This window comes from Rhamphochromis longiceps, linkage group LG13 (assembly GCF_057381845.1).
Source record: "Rhamphochromis longiceps isolate RC_006_pf linkage group LG13, R_longiceps_female_GT1.1, whole genome shotgun sequence".
In the NCBI taxonomy this organism is placed as follows: domain Eukaryota; kingdom Metazoa; phylum Chordata; class Actinopteri; order Cichliformes; family Cichlidae; genus Rhamphochromis; species Rhamphochromis longiceps.
Window position 1 is genome coordinate 613,272 of NC_140569.1, and position 20,406 is coordinate 633,677.

Sequence of the window (20,406 nt, forward strand, 5' to 3'; positions counted from 1 at the left end):
AGTGCTTCCGAGGTGGAGCTGCAGATAGGCAAAGGAAATAAGACGTGACTTTGTCTTTTCTCTTCATGTCACAGAGTGAAAACAAACCCTGATTAAAGATGAAGAGAAGAGATTTTACAGTTTGGATATAGAATTGAAAAAATGATTTACTTTGCAATGAGGAAAAAATCCATCATTTATTAAACTAACACACTTTTTCTCATTTTAATCCATGGCCACATTCAGCCCACTGATCTCCAAAACAGAAAACACAGTCACCTGCTGCATAATAACCTGAGAACAAAAAGCAAGATGCCCAAATGTTTGGGAAATGTTAAAAATGGATAGCAATGAATAATAATAAATAAAACAATGTTATCGAGTTTTACTCGGCCAAAGAAGAGTGCAACTGCTTATTCTAAAATTAGTGGAAAACTTATTTTGTATCTGCTTTTTTCTCTTTTAACCTTTTATAGCTATCAGCTGTGTCCTCATCATCCATTTAATGTTGATAGTACGCCTCCTAGTGGTGTCAGGAATAATTTCAGAATGGAGATTTTAAAGATGTGATTCAGGCCCTTATCTCATTAAATAATGACTTGCTTGTTTTGTTTTTTATGATTTTGTTTCTCTTACATGCCCTTGTATGAACAAATGTACATGGATGCTGTTGGTCCAATAAGTCAGAGACAACACACAGCCAGCATGTTTGTGTCCTAATGCTGGAGGTCACCTGGGCTGTAGAGAGGCTGAGCACCCTGATAACTGTAAGGAAAGCAACACAAATAGATTTATTTGGAATATAGTGAAGGTACTTTTTCCATAAACAACATGCAACATCAGAAGTACTAAAGTAAGTAATGACTATCCTAATATTAATATCCTAACACTATTTGTATGAAATCTAGAGCAGTCATGCACTTCTGAGTTGGTGAAACACCAACGTGTTACTATGGAGTAGGAAAGGGAAACTGGGATGTGTAAACAGAAATCCTGACAGAGCCCCACTGACTCTGTGTCCAACTGCAGCAAGTGCTCTGTCAAATGAACTCACTAGAGGGCAGCATGGGACTGTCTCTACTGCCACCTAGTGGTGACTGGAGCTGGAGGACAGGATGGGGATGGGGTGGTTGATTAGTTTTCATGATTTAATTTCATTGGTGACTTTTTTGTTACAGTACACTTTCAGTTAAAGAAGAAATGCTCGGGGAAAAGATTTAGAACAAATCAATTTCAATTAAAGGTGCATTTGTTATTTTTATAATTATCTGAGTTATTACATCTCAGATTGTGAGCACATGCATATTTCAAACATTTACTGCATAATTAGATTTATTTCTCATAAAAATGTCAGTGTATTATTATATTCCATTGCTATTTATACAACAGTAAATTAAACATGATAGGTAAATTAAAATATTCACATTCTTTGCTGCAAAGTCTTATTCGGTCTCTGTGTATATCTCATTTTATTCCACAATTTCTTCTTTTGTGGATGTTGGGAGAAAACTCTGTAAAAAACCCAGGAGAAATAAAGACACAATGAGACAAAGTTACTTTCTTTGCTAAACGTGTACACGGGTGAGCTGCTGAGAACAACTCACACCATGAACAGAGGCTTGGCACTTTTTATAGGAGAGACAGTGAGAACAGGATAAGAAAATAATAAACAGATAAAATAAACAACTCCATATGTGGTGCTAGTCTCGTCAGCAGAGAGCTGAGAGAGAGCTGTGAGAGATAAAACAATATGTCCCAAAACAATATGTCTTTGCTGGGAAAGTCTAAAAGGATAATTCTAAACTAATCTAACCATAGACAAAGGGCATCTTTGTACATTTAAAAGAAGGTAAAGAAACAGAATCATTTTTCCTGTAACATATTCCCTCCTGTTTTAACTTATTTTAAATGTATACACCAATTGTCTGTAAAGGTTATTTATTAAGTATCTTTAGCAATTTTTTAATTGTCAAAATGTCAGCATAGCAGAAATGTAAATCATGTGGTCTAAAGAATAAAACAAATAAAATAAAAAGAATTAAGGAAAATACAGTAAAAGAAAGCATAAAAGTAATAATGAAGAAAAAAAAATAAAACTAAAACTACAAAAAATAAAAGAAAATAAAAGAATAAGAAAACCTTATGTTGTACCTGTATAAACTACTAATGTGTTAATCAGTGCATGATCACTTGACAAGTCATTTTTAATCACCACGTCATTTATTAGCAGCTATTACAAGTTCCTCTAACAGAATTGCGACGGGATGCTGTTCTTCTTGAGGCACGGCAACATAAGCAGTCATTGTAGTTGTTATCATCTTTGAAATCATTACTCTTAGACATGGCACCACACACAACACTAATATGAGCAGTGCTACCATGATGAAACCTAGAAAGACAAACGGCTTCGCTGCAGCAGCCAACCACGAGCCGCCAAATAGCCAGTCCAGCCAGCCTTGTGGTGTGGCTGCTCCAGATGTGTGGTCAGCGACATATTTCTGCAGAATGGTCAAATTCTGCAAAGCTTCATAAATGTCTCCTCCAGCTTCGTATCCTTCAGGGATAAACGTGCAACATGTCTCCCCGATCAGCTTACAAACTCCTCCTTGTGATGCTGTTAGCAGGTCCAGTGTCAGTCTGTTCTGCAGCACCATCGTTCTGATGGCCTTCTGTTCTCCTGCTAAAACCGTTCCCAGGGTCTTAGTTAAGTTGATGTGTCGTAGCAGAGCATATCGGTTGATTTCCACGTGATCCCGCACCTCGGCAACTCCAATGCCGGGGATCAAGCTCTGTAAGAATTTCACTCCTCCTCCCCAGATGCGAAACTCTCCCGGCACTCCAGTGTCCACTGTAATGCCGAAAGAATTGGGTGTGGCGATGTCCACTTCACGTCTCTGTCGGCTGCTTGGGTGATGTGCAACACTTTGCATGAAGAAGACGTGATCCGATAGTTGCACCAGGGCGCACAGACCCCCCCCAACCTTCAGGGAGTGACAGATAAGCCTTATTGCCACATAGGAAGTACCAGTCAGCCAAAACTCTGGTTCCTCTACTGCTGGGTGCCGTCCGTGCACATCCTGTCTGGTACTGAGTCTTTGTTTGTAGTGGCATTCGGTAGCTGTAGTCGGAGCGACAGTTGAGGCTCATCAGCGTCGCGTTACTGGCACAGGTTGTGTTGGTTGAACAGGCCATACACTTCCTCTCATTCCTCGGTGGGCAGAAAGTGTGTATTTACATAGGTGAGTAGGCAGCTCCCCCACTGCCCGCGATCCATTGTTCATCACACATACTGGCAGTTGTGCTGCGTTCAGGTTGTTCAGTAGAATTACATCAGGCAGTGGGTCTGAGACTTGGGGCCAGGTCAGTAGGTAGGTCTGTCCGGAACAGTGCACATTCGTGAGTGACGATGACCTCCAGGTTGCTTTAGCTGGGATGCTGTAGTTGGCCTTGGACCAAAGAGTACCGTAGCCTGGATGTGTTGCCAGGCCCAACAGGCACCAACTGTGATCTTCAGGTATGCTGTATGGCCACAGACCAGACGTCTGTGAGGATAGGGGCATATGGGTACATGCATAGCAGTCAGTTTTATTATTCAAGTGAGCTGTAGTGTTCATAAACTGCCACCAGAAGTTAGTGGCGTAGCCATGGGGAAACTTGGTGTACTTTCCTTTGTCATACAGTGTCTGCCTTTTCTTCATATAGCGTGACTTGTTGTCCCTCACGGAAGCAAAGATGAGGAGCCCGGCCAGGGTCAGGGCCGCTGCAGTTATTAGGAGCCACCACCTCATGACAACAGGACACACCCTCCTGTCGTGAGTAGACCCCCCGGCCAGAAAGGCTGTTCCCTCCACCGGGCGAGATCACAACAATTGGGCGAGCCTGTGTCGACTGAGTTTAGATGGCTTCACTTACTCGCCTGCAGTGACTCTGATGGATCCAGGATGGTCGTTCCGCAATTTTGCAAGCGGTGGGCGTGGTGAGGAGAACCTGATGTGGTCCCTCCCACCTGGGTGCGCTCCAGTTTTTTCTTTGGAGCACCTTGATCAGAACCCAGTCACCGGGCTGTAATCTGCAAGACACTGGAGAAACATCATCAGGTTGTTGATTATGTACAATGATCTCCTTGTTTTCTAACAGCTTAGACATCCATTCTGCTAATGTGTTTTCTCTGATTGATTTGTCTATTGGTTGACTGGTGATGGGCAGTGGGAACGGCCTACCATGAATGATTTCAAATGGAGTTAGTTTATGGGAGCCTTGCGTTAAGCGCATCCACATTTTCACTAAACCCAAACATTCAGGCCACGGCCTTCCTGTTTCTGCGATGCATTTCCTGAGCCTTTGTTTTATAGCGCCGTTAGTTCTCTCTACAAGGCCTGCGCTCTGAGGGTGATACGCACAATGGTGTTTTATGCTGAAACCGAGTGCTTCAGAGACCTTAGTGATGACATCATTTACAAAATGAGTGCCGTTGTCTGATCGTATCAAAGCTAGGATGCCATATGTGGGTATGAAGTGATTGCACAGGCACTTTGCTACTGAAATTGCATCTGCCTTTTTCACTGGATAGATTTCCGGCCATTTTGAGAACACATCTATAACCACTAGGGCGTATTTCGACCCTTGACATTCGCTTAGCTCAATAAAATCCATATGAATTGTGTGAAAAGGGTGAGGTTTTTGACACGTCATGCACGTTCTGACAAATTGTTTTGCTGAAGTTTCAAAATTTACAGTGTAGAAATGAGAGTTGACAATACAGGTCATTCCCCCCGATGACAAATGCGTACAGCCATGAGTCACTAATGCCGCCATCTTGTGGAGAGATTTTGGCAACACTGGCTTGCCATAACACATAATTAAGTCGTTTGTCAGAACTGCACCGTGTTTTAGCCATTTTGTCTGTTCGGCTGTGCTTGCTGCTTTTTGTTCATTTTGCAACACATCCAGTGGAATCTGATGTGTGTTAACTGCCATCAATGTGATGTTTGTCATTTGTGCCGCCTGTTTTGCTGCTCTGTCAGCAAAGTTGTTGCCTGTAGTAATGAGTCAGTAGGCGTTGTAAGAGGTTGGCATACTGAACCGGTTTTCCGGTTGATGTAATCATTCCTCTGTTTTGCCAAATTTTTTGCAAAATGATGCACAGCAGAGAAAACATACTGGCTGTCTGTATGTATATTTATTAGTTTGTCTTTGTGTATTTCACTTTCGCGTATCACAGCTATCAGCTCAGCGCTCTGTGCAGAACATGAAGAAGAAAGTGGTTTTGCTTCTATTATCCTACTATCTGTGGTTACTGCGTAACCTACACAATTTCGGCCTGTGCTGTAAGGTCAAATGCTGTTCTCCTAGCTTCCACACTTGCTGATCATAAGGTGGATCTGGGCCTGGAGGTTGTTTAAATCTCAGAATGTTGTGATACTCGGTTGGTTTCTGGAAAGTGGATGTGGCGGGTGTGTGTTGATGGGCCACATCGTGTAGTGCTTTTAGCTCTGGTGGGGTGTCATTTAGCATGCACTCAGCAGTTAATTGTTGTACAATTGTGTGGCCTGCAGCTGACTGTACAACTAATTTGTCCTTTGAAAACTGTAAGTTCGTAAGTGGCTGCCTCAAAACTGTTTTGCATTATTTCTCTGTGGCCTACTCCTACAATCTCGTGTGAAGTGACCTTCCTCTCCACGGTTCTAGCAGGCATTGTCTCTATTTTATCTGCTGTCTCTGCGTGGCTGTCTACAGCCTTGGTGTCTGTGACCTTTCTTGCCTCTCTGTTCCTGATAGCCACCTGCAAATGAGTCTCTTAGTCTATTGTCAACACGTCTGCCTTATTTTTAAGTTATAGAATGCTTCTTCTTTTTTCTCTTCTCTATAGATGCAACACTACATTTTCACTTAAGGCATTTTTAGATAATTTCTAGTTTTTCAAACAATTCATGCATCTCACACATTTCAAACTTTCAAGTTACGGTTGTTTCCCATTTATACAAATATATATATATATTTAAACTTTGCATTGCTCACAGCTCATAGCTCACAGCTCTAAACCTAGGCATTTTTCAATCATATGCCTAATCACTATGTGTCATTGTGATTCTCAAGTATTGTCACAAGTTCGTTTAAATTCGTTTCCAAAACCAACAAAATAATCAAACAAAAACAAAAAACATACACGTGTCAGGACACAAAAGAAAAAAGAAAAAAATGCTGCCACCCGAACAAGGCAGAAGTCTGCATATGTTGGCTTTTAATAGCATGCAGCTTCTGCTCTAAAAAAAAAACAAATAAATAAAAATAAAAGAAAATGTGTAACATGCTCATCAGCTTAGCAGTGTCTACATATTTAATTCAGCTTCTCAATCCTGTAGTTTTAGCTGTTGTCTACAGGGTTTTGCTTATTGGTTGTTATTATAGGTGTGCTCTATATCTCAGCAATGTGTCATTCTAGGATGATAGGTTTCAAGCTGGTCAAGTGCCTCTATGCACTTCATTAGTTTAGTTATTCTCTGTATTGTCTTCATCTCACATGTCATTACACTGAGTTTCAGCAAACCTTAAGCTTGATGCAGACTACTGTTTAACAATTATCCACCTCACATCATAACCGACTAAGGTGCCTCTTCATATTAATATTATGTCATTGTTAATATTATCCTCTTTGTCTTATATAACAGCAATAGCATATTATACTATTTTATTAGTGTGTACCACTATACTACTACTGAGCCAATTTGATAGTTAGGATCATCTTATTCAGCAAACAGATAATTTAGAATTCATCCAATCTGCGGTCACATTTGTTCTCTCTGTTGCATGGCGGACCAGGCAGTTCTATTATATTATTTATATTTTATTTTGTATCCATCAAGGGCTTCAGATGACCTGCAGTATCATCCTTTTCCCAGGATGGAGACAGTTACCTTTTCACACACTGTCCTTGGCTGAACAATGACACAGCCTTAATATACTTTATTTATTTTATTAAAATATTTTCGTGTGAATTATTTGCTTTATATTCATTTTATACATTGTGGGCATGGTCATCATGCCAACTGTGTTTCATTGTTAATATCACTTTACAGGTTGTTATCCTTGCTATTATTAATTTCAAATACTCTAAAGATAATTTCTACTGTAATTTTCCCTTTGTTTATCTTTATTTCGTACTTTTTATATTTATATCTACTCAGTGGGGTCTGTTTTCAACCCTTTTAAACTACTTCAAACTACTTTGATCTCTAGTTTTCACTTAATAAGGGATTATTAAGTTCTTCCTGATATGGGTGTTGCTGCAGATGCGGCTGCAGGCATGAGTGATGGTTTACTAAAAAGATTGTGGGCACTGCACAGTGTCTCGTCTTCTGGTTTTACTAAACTGGCAGTTGAGTTCTATTCTTCTGACTGTTTATATTTTGTTTTCTTAAATTTCTCAATTTACAGACATTGTTTTGTCCGGCCCCTGGACTTTTCTTTTCTCACCACTGCTCGTCAGCAGGAGTGAGTTTTAATTTCACTTGCTTGATTACCCATCTTATTTGTGTATTTACTTATTTTTGTTTAAGTAATGTATACGCGATACAGCTGCTATCACCTTCGCTGGTATTAGAGACGAGAGTGGTTGCTCACACGCCCTTCGACTTTCGGACTAGTTCCGAAAGCGGTGTGAACTTTACGAGACGGAACTCGACCGTTCTCTCAACTCACCAGCACTTCAGTGAATAGCAGTAAAAGAAAAACACAGTAGGAGCAGCTCAGTCTCTTATTGGACTGTGAAAATTCAGCTTGCTCCGTTAATTAAAACAATACACACACACACATTCACATTCACAGCTTCGACGCGCGCGCGACCGGAACCCTTATGATAAGGGGAGCTCCCAGAGCTACTTACTCCCTAGACCCAGTCTAGACCCAGCTGGGGGAGCTACCCAGAGCTCCAAACCTAACCCACAGAGGTGGGGAGCTTCCAGTCGACGAGCTCCAAGCTACCAGTCGACGAGCTACTTCCGCTATTTCAAATTCCCTGAATTTAAAATACGCTTTTACGCAAGATTGTGTCAGTGTGTCTGTATCTACCTGGTCAGTGTCGCCGGGTCTGGTCCACCTCGATCGGGTCCCACCACCGTGGGTCGCTTTCTAAGACGTTGGCCAAGACCCGAATTTAACGCTCTTGGTCTTTTATCACACACCTGGTGTGTGAGCTGTCGACAGGCGAACAACGTGGACTGGTCACGGAGATGGGACACGATGGAGGTGATCCGGCTCGAAGGACCAAGAAATGTTAGGAGAAAACTCTGTAAAAAACCCAGGAGAAATAAAGACACAATGAGACAAAGTTACTTTCTTTGCTAAACGTGTACACGGGTGAGCTGCTGAGAACAACTCACACCATGAACAGAGGCTTGGCACTTTTTATAGGAGAGACAGTGAGAACAGGATAAGAAAATAATAAACAGATAAAATAAACAACTCCATATGTGGTGCTAGTCTCGTCAGCAGAGAGCTGGGAGAGAGCTGTGAGAGATAAAACAATCTAAAACAATATGTCCCAAAACAATATGTCTTTGCTGGGAAAGTCTAAAAGGATAATTCTAAACTAATCTAACCATAGACAAAGGGCATCTTTGTACATTTAAAAGAAGGTAAAGAAACATATAATCATTTTTCCTGTAACAGTGGAACAGGAAATGTTGAGAATCCAATCCAGCCTGTGTTTCCAAGCCATGCTTAACCAACCACAATCACCATTTCACTTTAGCTTAAGATAATTCATTTAAACATAATGTGCAGTCTGAGTTTCAACCTCATGGATGTAGTAGGTTTATACAGTTACTGCACAATGACACAATGACAGTGGGGTGCAGCGAAAAAGGCAAAGTCAGTCCACATAAACAAACGTCCTTACTGCATCTTTGTCCTGAGGTTGGGTGCAAAAGCAGGAAATGCTTAAAGCTTTGTTGTTTAAAAAACCCAACAGAATAATCAAAATTATTAATAAGCATTCTACTAATGTTCACTGGAAAGCACCAAACAGTTGCTTTCTTTACAGGAAAACTCAACCTGATCTTGGTCTAAACATGTACCGAAAACTTTTAGTGAGAGTACAACCAAAGAAACATGTAGAAGAATATACAGAGAAAACTGTTTTGTGTCATTCCTCCCGCCATGTGGTTAAAATGGAAAGCCTTTCATAAATATGCTCATAGTTGTAGATGTAACATTTTCTGCTATTATATTCTGATTACTACAGGGAGTGCAGAATTATTAGGCAAGTTGTATTTTTGAGGAATAATGTTATTATTGAACAACAACCATGTTCTCAATGAACCCAAAAAACTCATTAATATCAAAGCTGAATGTTTTTGGAAGTAGTTTTTAGTTTTAGCTATTTTAGGGGGATATCTGTGTGTGCAGGTGACTATTACTGTGCATAATTATTAGGCAACTTAACAAAAAACAAATATATACCCATTTCAATTACTTATTTTTACCAGTGACACCAATATAACATCTCCACATTCACAAATATACATTTCTGACATTCAAAAACAAAACAAAAACAAATCAGCGACCAATATAGCCACCTTTCTTTGCAAGGACACTCAAAAGCCTGCCATCCATGGATTCTGTCAGTGTTTTGATCTGTTCACCATCAACATTGCGTGCAGCAGCAACCACAGCCTCCCAGACACTGTTCAGAGAGGTGTACTGTTTTCCCTCCTTGTAAATCTCACATTTGATGATGGACCACAGGTTCTCAATGGGGTTCAGATCAGGTGAACAAGGAGGCCATGTCATTAGTGTTTCTTCTTTTATACCCTTTCTTGCCAGCCACGCTGTGGAGTACTTGGACGCGTGTGATGGAGCATTGTCCTGCATGAAAATCATGTTTTTCTTGAAGGATGCAGACTTCTTCCTGTACCACTGCTTGAAGAAGGTGTCTTCCAGAAACTGGCAGTAGGACTGGGAGTTGAGCTTGACTCCATCCTCAACCCGAAAAGGCCCCACAAGCTCATCTTTGATGATACCAGCCCAAACCAGTACTCCACCTCCACCTTGCTGGCGTCTGAGTGGGACTGGAGCTCTCTGCCCTTTACCAATCCAGCCACGGGCCCATCCATCTGGCCCATCAAGACTCACTCTCATTTCATCAGTCCATAAAACCTTAGAAAAACCAGTCTTGAGATATTTCTTGGCCCAGTCTTGACGTTTCAGCTTGTGTGTCTTGTTCAGTGGTGGTCGTCTTTCAGCCTTTCTTACCTTGGCCATGTCTCTGAGTATTGCACACCTTGTGCTTTTGGGCACTCCAGTGATGTTGCAGCTCTGAAATATGGCCAAACTGGTGGCAAGTGGCATCTTGGCAGCTGCACGCTTGACTTTTCTCAGTTCATGGGCAGTTATTTTGCGCCTTGGTTTTTCCACACGCTTCTTGCGACCCTGTTGACTATTTTGAATGAAACGCTTGATTGTTCGATGATCACGCTTCAGAAGCTTTGCAATTTTGAGACTGCTGCATCCCTCTGCAAGATATCTCACTATTTTTGACTTTTCTGAGCCTGTCAAGTCCTTCTTTTGACCCATTTTGCCAAAGGAAAGGACGTTGCCTAATAATTATGCACACCTGATATAGGGTGTTGATGTCATTAGACCACACCCCTTCTCATTACAGAGATGCACATCACCTAATATGCTTAATTGGTAGTAGGCTTTCGAGCCTATACAGCTTGGAGTAAGACAACATGCATGAAGAGGATGATGTGGACAAAATACTCATTTGCCTAATAATTCTGCACTCCCTGTAATAGAAAACATGTTGATGCATTCGTTTTAAAATTTGAAAACTCTGCCGTTTGATACCTGAAAACAAAACCTTTAAAATGAGCAGCAGAGCTTACATGCATCAGTTTTTTATAGTGCCATTACTGCAGTGTTATCATTGTCGTTTTAACCACCTCAACAACTGCAGAGTACACACCGCACATGTCCAACTTGCTCCTTCTCTGCTTAACAAAGCCAACGGCCCGCTGATGCCTGTCAGGGCAAATATCATCCTCCTAATGTTGCGATATCGTTTGTGCAAACACAAATCAACAGTAGATTATACGGTGAGGTAGCTGCTTTCTCCTGTTCGTTTGGATACAGAACGGTGCCAGACTAAATCTTGTCTAGTGTGTCACATATATCTGTAATTCCAAAGGTCCTTTGCATGTATGTGTGTGGATGCAAGTGTGTCTGCAAAGCACTTATTAATCTGTCCATGGCCTTTCCCTAGCTTATGAAGTGCTGATTGTTTGTCATTGTTTTGGCTTCATTTATTTGAACACACACCCCATAATCACGCTTGCAAATATACAGCTTTAAAAAGGCGAGCTGCCATTTTCATCATGGCACTAACAAAGTGCATTTGAAATCACTTTGACTTCCCCTGAGCTGAGCCGTGAGTGCTTGCACAATACCAATCAGAAGAAAAAACTCTCGGCTTCAAAGCTTCAAGCTTGACTACATTAATAATATTAATAAAACAGCAAATTGAATATGTGGGCTCAGAGGTGGGGGGAGAAAACGTCTTAATCCTCTAAAGACATCCATCTTTGTCTGCGACTCTTGTTTCTCTTTTCATTATTGGCTCATTGAAAGTGAAGGCTAATGACAAAATAGCAGGCTAATTCCTGTAATTATCTGTATTTGTCAGAGGAATTTTTGGAATGACAGTGCTTCTTTTTCTAATCTTTAAGCCAGTTGTGAGGGGTGGCATTGTTACTAACAAAGCATTTATAGACAGGTCATGAATTAGCGAGGTATAGATGTAGGTGGCAAGAAAAATAGCTTCCCTGTGGAATGCTTGCACAACAAACTTAACCCCTGGCCGTTAGTGTCTATTGCAACAGGAGCAATTCAACACTGACGGAGAGGTAACGAGAGAGCATTTTTGCAGGAGGGTGCAACATTGAGGAACAACCAATAAATGAATGTTGACTAAAAGCATAACAGGACACATTATGCTCACAGACAAACCTGAAAGCAGCAGAGACCTCACACTGAACAGCAAAACGTTCAACTGTTCACTGTCTTCCCACATTGCCAGCAGAAAGATTAGGTCTGTGTTACCCTTATAATAAAACAATTTTAAATACCAAAATGTGTTTCGACCTTCATAATAAATGATTCCAGCAGTAATATGAGATACACTAAGAAGTCTGCATAGTGAGCAGAGGCTGAATAAAATGTTGTCACACACAGTCAGAGCAGTGTTTTACAGCAGCTGCTGAAATTAGCTTTAACTTGTTTTGTGCTGATACTTGACAGCTTGAGAAGACAACCGTTGCTGTGCTTCTGCAATTCATTCACACATGAGGGTATGTAAGGCTGCACATTTCTGTAGTCTAGATATATATAATCTTATATCTGTGCTGATCTTTATGTCATTGAAGATAATGTATGGCAAAAACTACCGTTCTCCAGACTATGCCTGGACTACTGTAAGTTATTGTGAGAATATCCTAAAAACTCCCTGAAAAGTCTTTCTTCTGTGCTGCTTCTGTGGAACCAGCTCCCAATTTGGATTCAGGAGACAGACACTATCTCTACTTTTAAGATTAGGCTTCAAACTTTCCTTTTTGCTAAAGCACATACAGGTGTGAACAAAATTGTTGGTACTGTTACGTTTCGGTGTTGTCGGTGTGTTGTTTTTGGCGTGACTGTTATGTGTTTCCTGTTTTACTTTGAAAGTCTGTGTTATCTTAGTGTTTTCAGTTTACGTTTCCCTGTCTCGTCAGTTCTAATTTGCCCCAGCTGTGTTTCCCTCCTGTTGTCCATTTTCCTGATTGCTCCCTCTATGTATTTAAACCCTGTGTTTCAGGGTGTCATGGTCGCGATCTCCCCCGTGTTGTAAATAGTTTGGTGTTTTGTTGTAAATAAATAGTTTGTTGTAAATAGATTTGTCGATACTTTCGTTTCGGGATTTTGGTGGTGAGCTTTAGTGGGGTTTTTTTGTGTGTTTTTTTTTTTTCTTTATTTTTACTTTTTTCGTGTTGCACTCCGGTTGCCTAGGCCGGGGTGTAACATAACGACAGCCACCAGCGAGAGGTCCCGGGTTCAAATCCCGGACGAGCCCCCAATTATGTTACGTTTTTAGTCTAGGCAAGTAATTAAACGCAACAAGAAGTTTTCCCATCCACACCCCACCCAAGCAAGAACACCAACAATGATACCTTTTAAAGTGCTAAGCAGCCATTTATTTACTTCGGCAGTGAGCGATGCCAAAAATAACAAACAAAACTCCCTCGTGGTCCCTGCGCTTCCCTACACAATGTGAAAAAAACCAAACAAAAGACAATTCACTTACCTAGCTTTCTAATGAGAAAACAGGAGAAAACTTATTCAACAAAAATGGCTTCTCACGCCTACTACGCTGCTGCAGTGAAGGATATATACAAAGTGAACAAAACGTACGATCGCTACTTGACAAATCTATTTACAGCTATTTACAAAATGGACATAATAACGCCAGACATACACACGAAAACTCTACACTGCAGTAAATCAACACACAGGTTCTTGGTTAAGTGGTGGAGGTTCGGGGAGAGAGGCCAGGTGGCTGTCATCCGGTAGTTAAATACTGGAGGTGATCCATCAATTATCCAATCCGAGGATAGGCAGAGATTCCACCCAGATCCCTAACAGCCACGCCCAGGTGTCCACCTCCTAGAAAAAAAAAAGGGGAAAGATACCCACAGCCATCCTCTGGTGGGAGGAGTAACACAAAACAAACACATCACTGGATCATAACATTTCCCCCCACCCAATAAAAAAAATCAAACATTTAACCCCACACAAAAATGTTTGATTCAAGACCTAGAGAGGGCATCAGCCATGACATTCTCTAAGCCCTTTTTGTATCGGACTTCAATGTTGAAGTCCTGGAGGAGTAAGGACCAGCGCATAAGGCGCTGGTTGCTGTTCTGCATCCGAGTTAGGAACTGGAGAGGGTTGTGGTCAGAGAACACGACAGTTGGAACAGGACTGGATCCAAGGTACACTTCAAAGTGCTGCAAGGCCAGCAATAAGGCTAAGGCTTCCTTTTCGATCGTGCTGTAATGCAATTGGTGTTTTAGGAATTTTTTGGAAAAGAAACAGACTGGATGGTCAATGCCATTTTCATCCTCCTGCAAAAGCACTGCCCCAGCCCCCAAGGCACTGGCGTCCACCTCAAGCTTGAATGGACGTGCGAAATCAGGGGCGGCCAGCACAGGAGCACTACAAAGGAGAGCTTTGACAGCTTCGAAAGCAAACTGACATGTCTCAGACCATATAAATGGTGATTTTGGACTGGCAAGACTGGTTAACGGGGCTACTACCTCAGAGAAGTTCTTGCAGAATCCACGATAATAACCTGCCATGCCTAGAAAACGCCGCAGCTCCCGACGGGTCTGCGGAGCTGGGAAATCTAATATTGCCTGCACTTTCACAGCAACAGGGAGGACCTGACCCTGTCCGACTTGTTTCCCCAGGTAGGTTACAACAGCCTTTCCAAACTCACATTTAGCCAGGTTTAGTGTCAGAGAGGCATCACGCAGACGGTCAAATATTTCGCTAAGGGTTTTGAGGTGTTCAGTCCAAGTGGATGAATAGGCAACTATATCATCCAGATACACTTCACAATTTCTGACTCCATGTAGCACAGTGTTCATCAGCCGCTGGAAGGTGGCTGGGGCATTCCGTAGCCCGAACGGCATGACGGTATACTGCAAAAAATGGTCAGGCGTAACAAAGGCACTGATTTCGGATGCACGGTCCGTTAACGGAACCTGCCAGTATCCCTTTAGGAGGTCAAGCTTGGTCACGAAGGTTGCTGATCCAACACGGTCGACCAAGTCATCCATGCGTGGGAGTGGGAAAGAGTCTGGTTTTGTAACAGCATTTACCTTTCGGAAGTCATTACAGAAACGGGAGGTTTGATCGGGTTTTGGGACGAGAAGTGATGGTGAGCTCCAAGAGCTATTACTGGGAAGAGCAAAACCATGGTCGAGAAGATACTGGACTTCCTGCTGCATTATGGCACGCTTAGTGGGATTTACTCTGTAGGCATGTTGCTTGATGGGCTTGTGATCACCCACATCAATATCGTGACTTAGCACATGCGTTTGAGTGGGGATATCACCGAAAAGAGTTGAGTAATTTTTAATGAGCTCACGGACATCGGATTTTTCGGGATCAGACAGATGTGCTAAATAGGCATCCAAGTCAGCCAAGATTTCAGAGTTCCTAAGACGCACCCCAGAGACAGAGCTGTTCCTATCCTCCAACCCATCATCGCAGGGACTATATAAGGGTTGAGAGACGGACACCGACACAATAGGTAACACAGCAGGTGACAGACTAGAGCGTTCGCGATCAATGTATTCCTTCAACATGTTGATGTGACAGACGCGACTTTTCTTCTTACGATCAGGGGTTAACACAACATAGTCAGTTTCACTTAGTTTGCGCTCAATGACATACGGACCGGAAAACTTTGCCTGCAGGGGTGAACCAACGACAGGCAAGAAAACCAACACGCGATCACCTGACCGAAACATCCGTGCTACAGACTTTCTATCAAAGTGGGTTTTCATTCTGACCTGAGCCTTTGCTAGCGCGCCACGAGCAAAGTCACAGGCATTATGCAGCCTCTCTTTAAACAAACTAACATAGTCCAGAATGTTTTCTTTCGGACGATGTCTATCAGAGAGAAATCTCTCTTTCAAAAGACGTAGCGGACCGCGCACCGTGTGGCCAAAAACTAAATCAGCTGGACTGAACCCCAAAGACTCCTGGCATGTCTCCCTGACGGCGAACAATAGCAGTGGCAACCCCTCATCCCACTCACGGCCAGACTCAGTGCAAAACTTGCGAAGCATGTTTTTCAGAGTTTGGTGGAACCTTTCCAATGCACCCTGACTCTCCGGGTGATACGCGCTGGAAGTGCGATGGGTGACACCGAGCTCTGTCATGACCTGGGCAAAGATTTTATACATAAAGTTTGTGCCCTGATCCGTTTGGATACGTTTAGGCAGTCCAAAGGTAGAGAAGAACTTAACTAGTGCTTTCACAATCCCACGGGTTTTTAACGAGCGCAACGGGATGGCCTCAGGATAACGGGTGGCAGTACACATCATGGTGAGTAGGTATTGGTTTCCGGACTTTGTTTTTGGAAGAGGACCAACGCAATCAACGATAACATGTTCGAAAGGTTCCCCAATGACTGGGATGGGTTTTAACGGCGCAGCTGGAATCACCTGATTTGGTTTACCGGCAAGCTGACATGTGTGGCACGAGCGGCAGAATCTTACAACATCAGATTTGAGACCAGGCCAGAAGAAGTAACGGAGGACACGGTTGTATGTTTTTGTGATTCCCAAGTGACCGGACATGATGTGGTCATGTGCTAAGCTTAGGACCTGGGGACGGAATGACTGCGGAACAACGATCTGCTGCACTTCCTCATGTGTGCAGCCAGAACTGGGAGTCCAGTAGCGCATCAGCACCCCATCCTCAATGAGGTAAGACGCAGATTTCCCACTCTTAGGTTCTGTCACATAAGCCCAACAAGATGACAAGCTCTCATCATTTTTCTGAGCTTCTATGAGCGTTTCTTTATCTACTGACAGTGTCATAGCTTCCTCATCAGCCTGAAGCTCTACAGAAACGGGGGCACTTTCACAGTCGGGTCGCAAGCTTGTTGGATCTGAATCACTTAAGAAGGAGTCGCTAAGATCCACCAAGTCTCCATGTTTGCGTGCCTGCGCACGTGTCACAGCACACACAGGAAACAACGGGGCAGCGTTTGGGATGGCGAGATCAAAACCCCCATTTTCTGTAAGTGGTGCTTCAATTACCTCAGGCAACGGAAAAACTTTGCAGCCGGCTAGATCGTTTCCAAGGATGACGTCAATGCCTGCAACCGGTAACTGGGGTCGCACCCCAAGTTTAACCTCACCCGACACAAACTGAGACGAAAGCTGCACAAAGTGTAAAGGCACACGTATTACACACATCCTAACTCCCCAGGCTAACACATCAGCACCACAATAGGATTGAGCTGAGAACGGTAAGACCCCCTCACGAATGAGCGACTGTTTTGCACCAGTGTCCCGCAAAATACTAACAGGAACCCTCTTTTCTTCTCCCATCAATGAAACAAAACCGTTTGACACAAAAGGCTTGAACTCTTCATCTACTTTATCCTTCTGAATTACAGTCACATCTTCTAATGCATGAGGTTTGGTCTGTAGGAGGTTTATTGGGGAAGGAGATGTACCCTTCCTGATCTGTTCTTTTCTTTTCAGAACGGGACAAGCAGCAATGAGGTGTCCCTGCTTATGGCAAAAATAACACTCTCTATCGTCGATGAATGAGGTGGTGGTACGGCGGGTGCTCTTTGGAGACCAGATATGTGGGCTAACGGAGGTCTGTGGGCTGTGAACAGGGAATGAAAACACCGCTTTGTGTGTCAACACAAACTCATCAGCCTGTACAGCAGCAGTGGCGAGAGTCGTAACCTTCTGTTCATTTAAGTAGGTTACCACTTTGTCTGGGAGTTGACTTTTAAACTCTTCTAACATCACCAACTCACGCAAGTCATCTAATGTTTTTACTTTTGTAGCATGACACCACTTATCAAATAGAGTTTTCTTTTCTCTGGCAAACTCCACATACGTCTGGTTGGCAGATTTTTTCCCATTCCTAAATCTTTGCCTGTAAGCCTCTGGCACAAGCTCGTATGCACGCAGGACAGCAGCTTTCACAATATCATAGTCCAAACTGTCCTCCAGTGAAAGAGCGGTGCATACCTCTTGAGCTTTCCCCACCAATTTGCATTGAAGTAAAAGAGACCATACATTCTTTGGCCAGTGTAGTGCACCTGCAATGCGCTCAAACACTGTGAAATAAGAGTCTACCTCAGTTTCTCTAAATGCTGGCACTAATTTGATGTGTCTACTTACATCAAAGCTGTCTTCCGGCTTAGGGGATGGTGACTGCGGAGCTGACCGAGGTGTAGGAGGACTGGCAGATACAGAGGTTCCCCTCTCTATCTCCAGAGCCCTCACCCTTAAGTGCATAGCTTCCACCTCCACCTGCTGCTTTTTTAACTCCACTTCCCTTATTCGCAGCGTTAACTGCAGCTCTTCCGCAGAAAGGCTAGGTTGAGAAGGGAGATCTTTCAGTGGGGCAGGAATACCAGCAACCGCCCCCAGCTCGACGCCCTCTGCAGGACCCGGCTCACCAAACAACCCCCTTTCATTCAGTTTAAGACACAGGAGCTCTTTAAGCTCTTTTTTCTTTGCATTCAATGGCACAGTCACATCAAAGAAATTGGCAATAAGAATGAGGTCAGCCTTTTTACATCTGTCCAACTTTTCTTCAGTTGGGCCTAAAGTGAAATCCTCCAACTTAAATTCCATTTTAACACACACCCACCCACACAAGAAAAAACTGCCAACCAGAAAAGTAGAGACAACCAAGAACACAGACAGCCGATCCGCGACAACAGCCACGACAAAGAACAAACAAAAAGAACAAACCAAAAGGACACACCAAAAGAACCACAGAAAAGACGAGCCCCCAATTGTTACACCCCGGCCTAGGCAACCGGCGTGCAACGTATGAAAATAAAAATAAGAAAAAAAACACACGAGAAACAAACTAAAGCTCTCCACCAAAATCCCAAAACGAAGGTGTCTCAAACGAAAATATTAACAAACCCATTCACAGCTATTTACAACTACATAAGACAATAAACACCCAGGCTGAGATCTTCCTCCACCTCTCCTGTATCTCCCCCTCCTGCAGAGGGAGCTCCTGAGGAGAGGAAAGCTCCTGCAAGATGTGACAATCTCCCCCACCAGTTGAAGAGCCCCCCAGGTGGCTCGACGCACCGGCGGCACCCTGCTCCAGGGCTGGGCCCCCATGCACCCACCCGCCCACAACCCCGGCAACACACCAACCAGGACCCAAGCCCCCGAGGCCCGGTCCGGGTCCCAGCCCAGAGACGGAGCGCCCCCAGAACCTCACGCCCATCCCGGACCCACCCAGGGGCAGCCAGGCTACCAGGTCAGTAACCCACGTCCGTCAGCACAGACCCTCCCCTAGCCCCGCTGCACGCAGCCGCGAGGAAACAGTCACCTGAGAGCCAACAGAGCCCCTAACCGGACATGACCGCTACCCCGGGTTGAGCCCCCCAAGGAAGATGCCTCCGGGGAACCCCCCGACGCCCTAAGCCTGTCCCTACCCCCACACCAATCACAACAGTGAAGGCGGGACCAAACTATGACCCCCCACCCCCACTAGGTGATGGAGCTGATCAAAGGAGCCCAGAGCAATTGATCTAAAGAACATATTATCAACGTTTGAGGAGGCTGCGCCTGTCGCTCTATGTGGGAGCGCCAGTGCTACGGTTGGTTGTCTCAGTTACGGCTGAGTGTACATGACTGTTTGTTGTAGCGTTCGCACGGTGATGAAAAGCTTGAAGAGACACTTCTTGTTCAGACATTTAAACTTATTTCATAAACACATTTTGGTTCATTTTATTTCATGGCAATACCATTGGGTTTAGAAAAGTTCTATACTTTGTTTGGATGTCGATATATGTATGTGTATATATATATATTTTTTCTTTTTCTTTTTCTATTTTATTGACTATTTTTCTTTGTAGGATATGTTATGTCAAGCGGCCAGCGGGAGCCTGAGAGTCTGGCTTATAGTAACCCAAACAAGCACTAGGCTATATGTGTGGATCTGTTTGCAGGGGGTTTGGCAGTCACCATGTTCGATCTGGTGTAATTGCTCATTGTGTTCTTGGTTTGGGCTTCAGCCAGATATGTTTATTTTCTGGGGGCCTCTGGATGTCTGGAGTTTTGATCTCCTCCATACCCGCTTCACACCCTGGAGGACGGGGCTGTGGCCCCCCCACACTCCCTAGCAGATCATTACATGGAGAAACCTTTGGAATGCAAGCATGCTGATCCACACAGGTATGCACACATGGGTATTCACAGACGCGGACTAAAGCTTTCTTGGCTGCTGCCTCAAAGCACACTGTGCGCTGTCTATCTTGCGTGCTGCACAATATCGTTTATTATTTAGTAAATATTGATATCTATGACTAGCTAGTTTATTGTGATGGTGCTTTGTTTTCTCTATTATTATGTTGCTCTTTGTTGTTTGCTGTCTCCTCTGTTTGTTTTTTTTGTTTGTTTTTTTTTTTTTTCTCCATACAGGTGACCCAGGAGTTCTTTTTTTTTTTTCTCTCTTCCCCCCCCTTCTCACCGTCTCTTCTCCCCTTTGGTTTTCTTTCTTTCTCTCATTCATTCCCCCTGTCCTATTTATTAAAAAAAAAAAAAAAAAAAAAAATGACAAAGGATGAACTGAAGCTCTGCCATCACGTAATGTCGCATA

The 20,406-nt window shown here is 43.3% G+C and overlaps 1 pseudogene; it reads right to left on the reverse strand.

Moving 5' to 3' along the window:
• Nucleotides 1-1,019: 1,019 nt before the first annotated feature.
• On the reverse strand, nucleotides 1,020-4,056 carry LOC146654944 (uncharacterized; annotated as a pseudogene).
• Nucleotides 4,057-20,406: the final 16,350 nt, after the last annotated feature.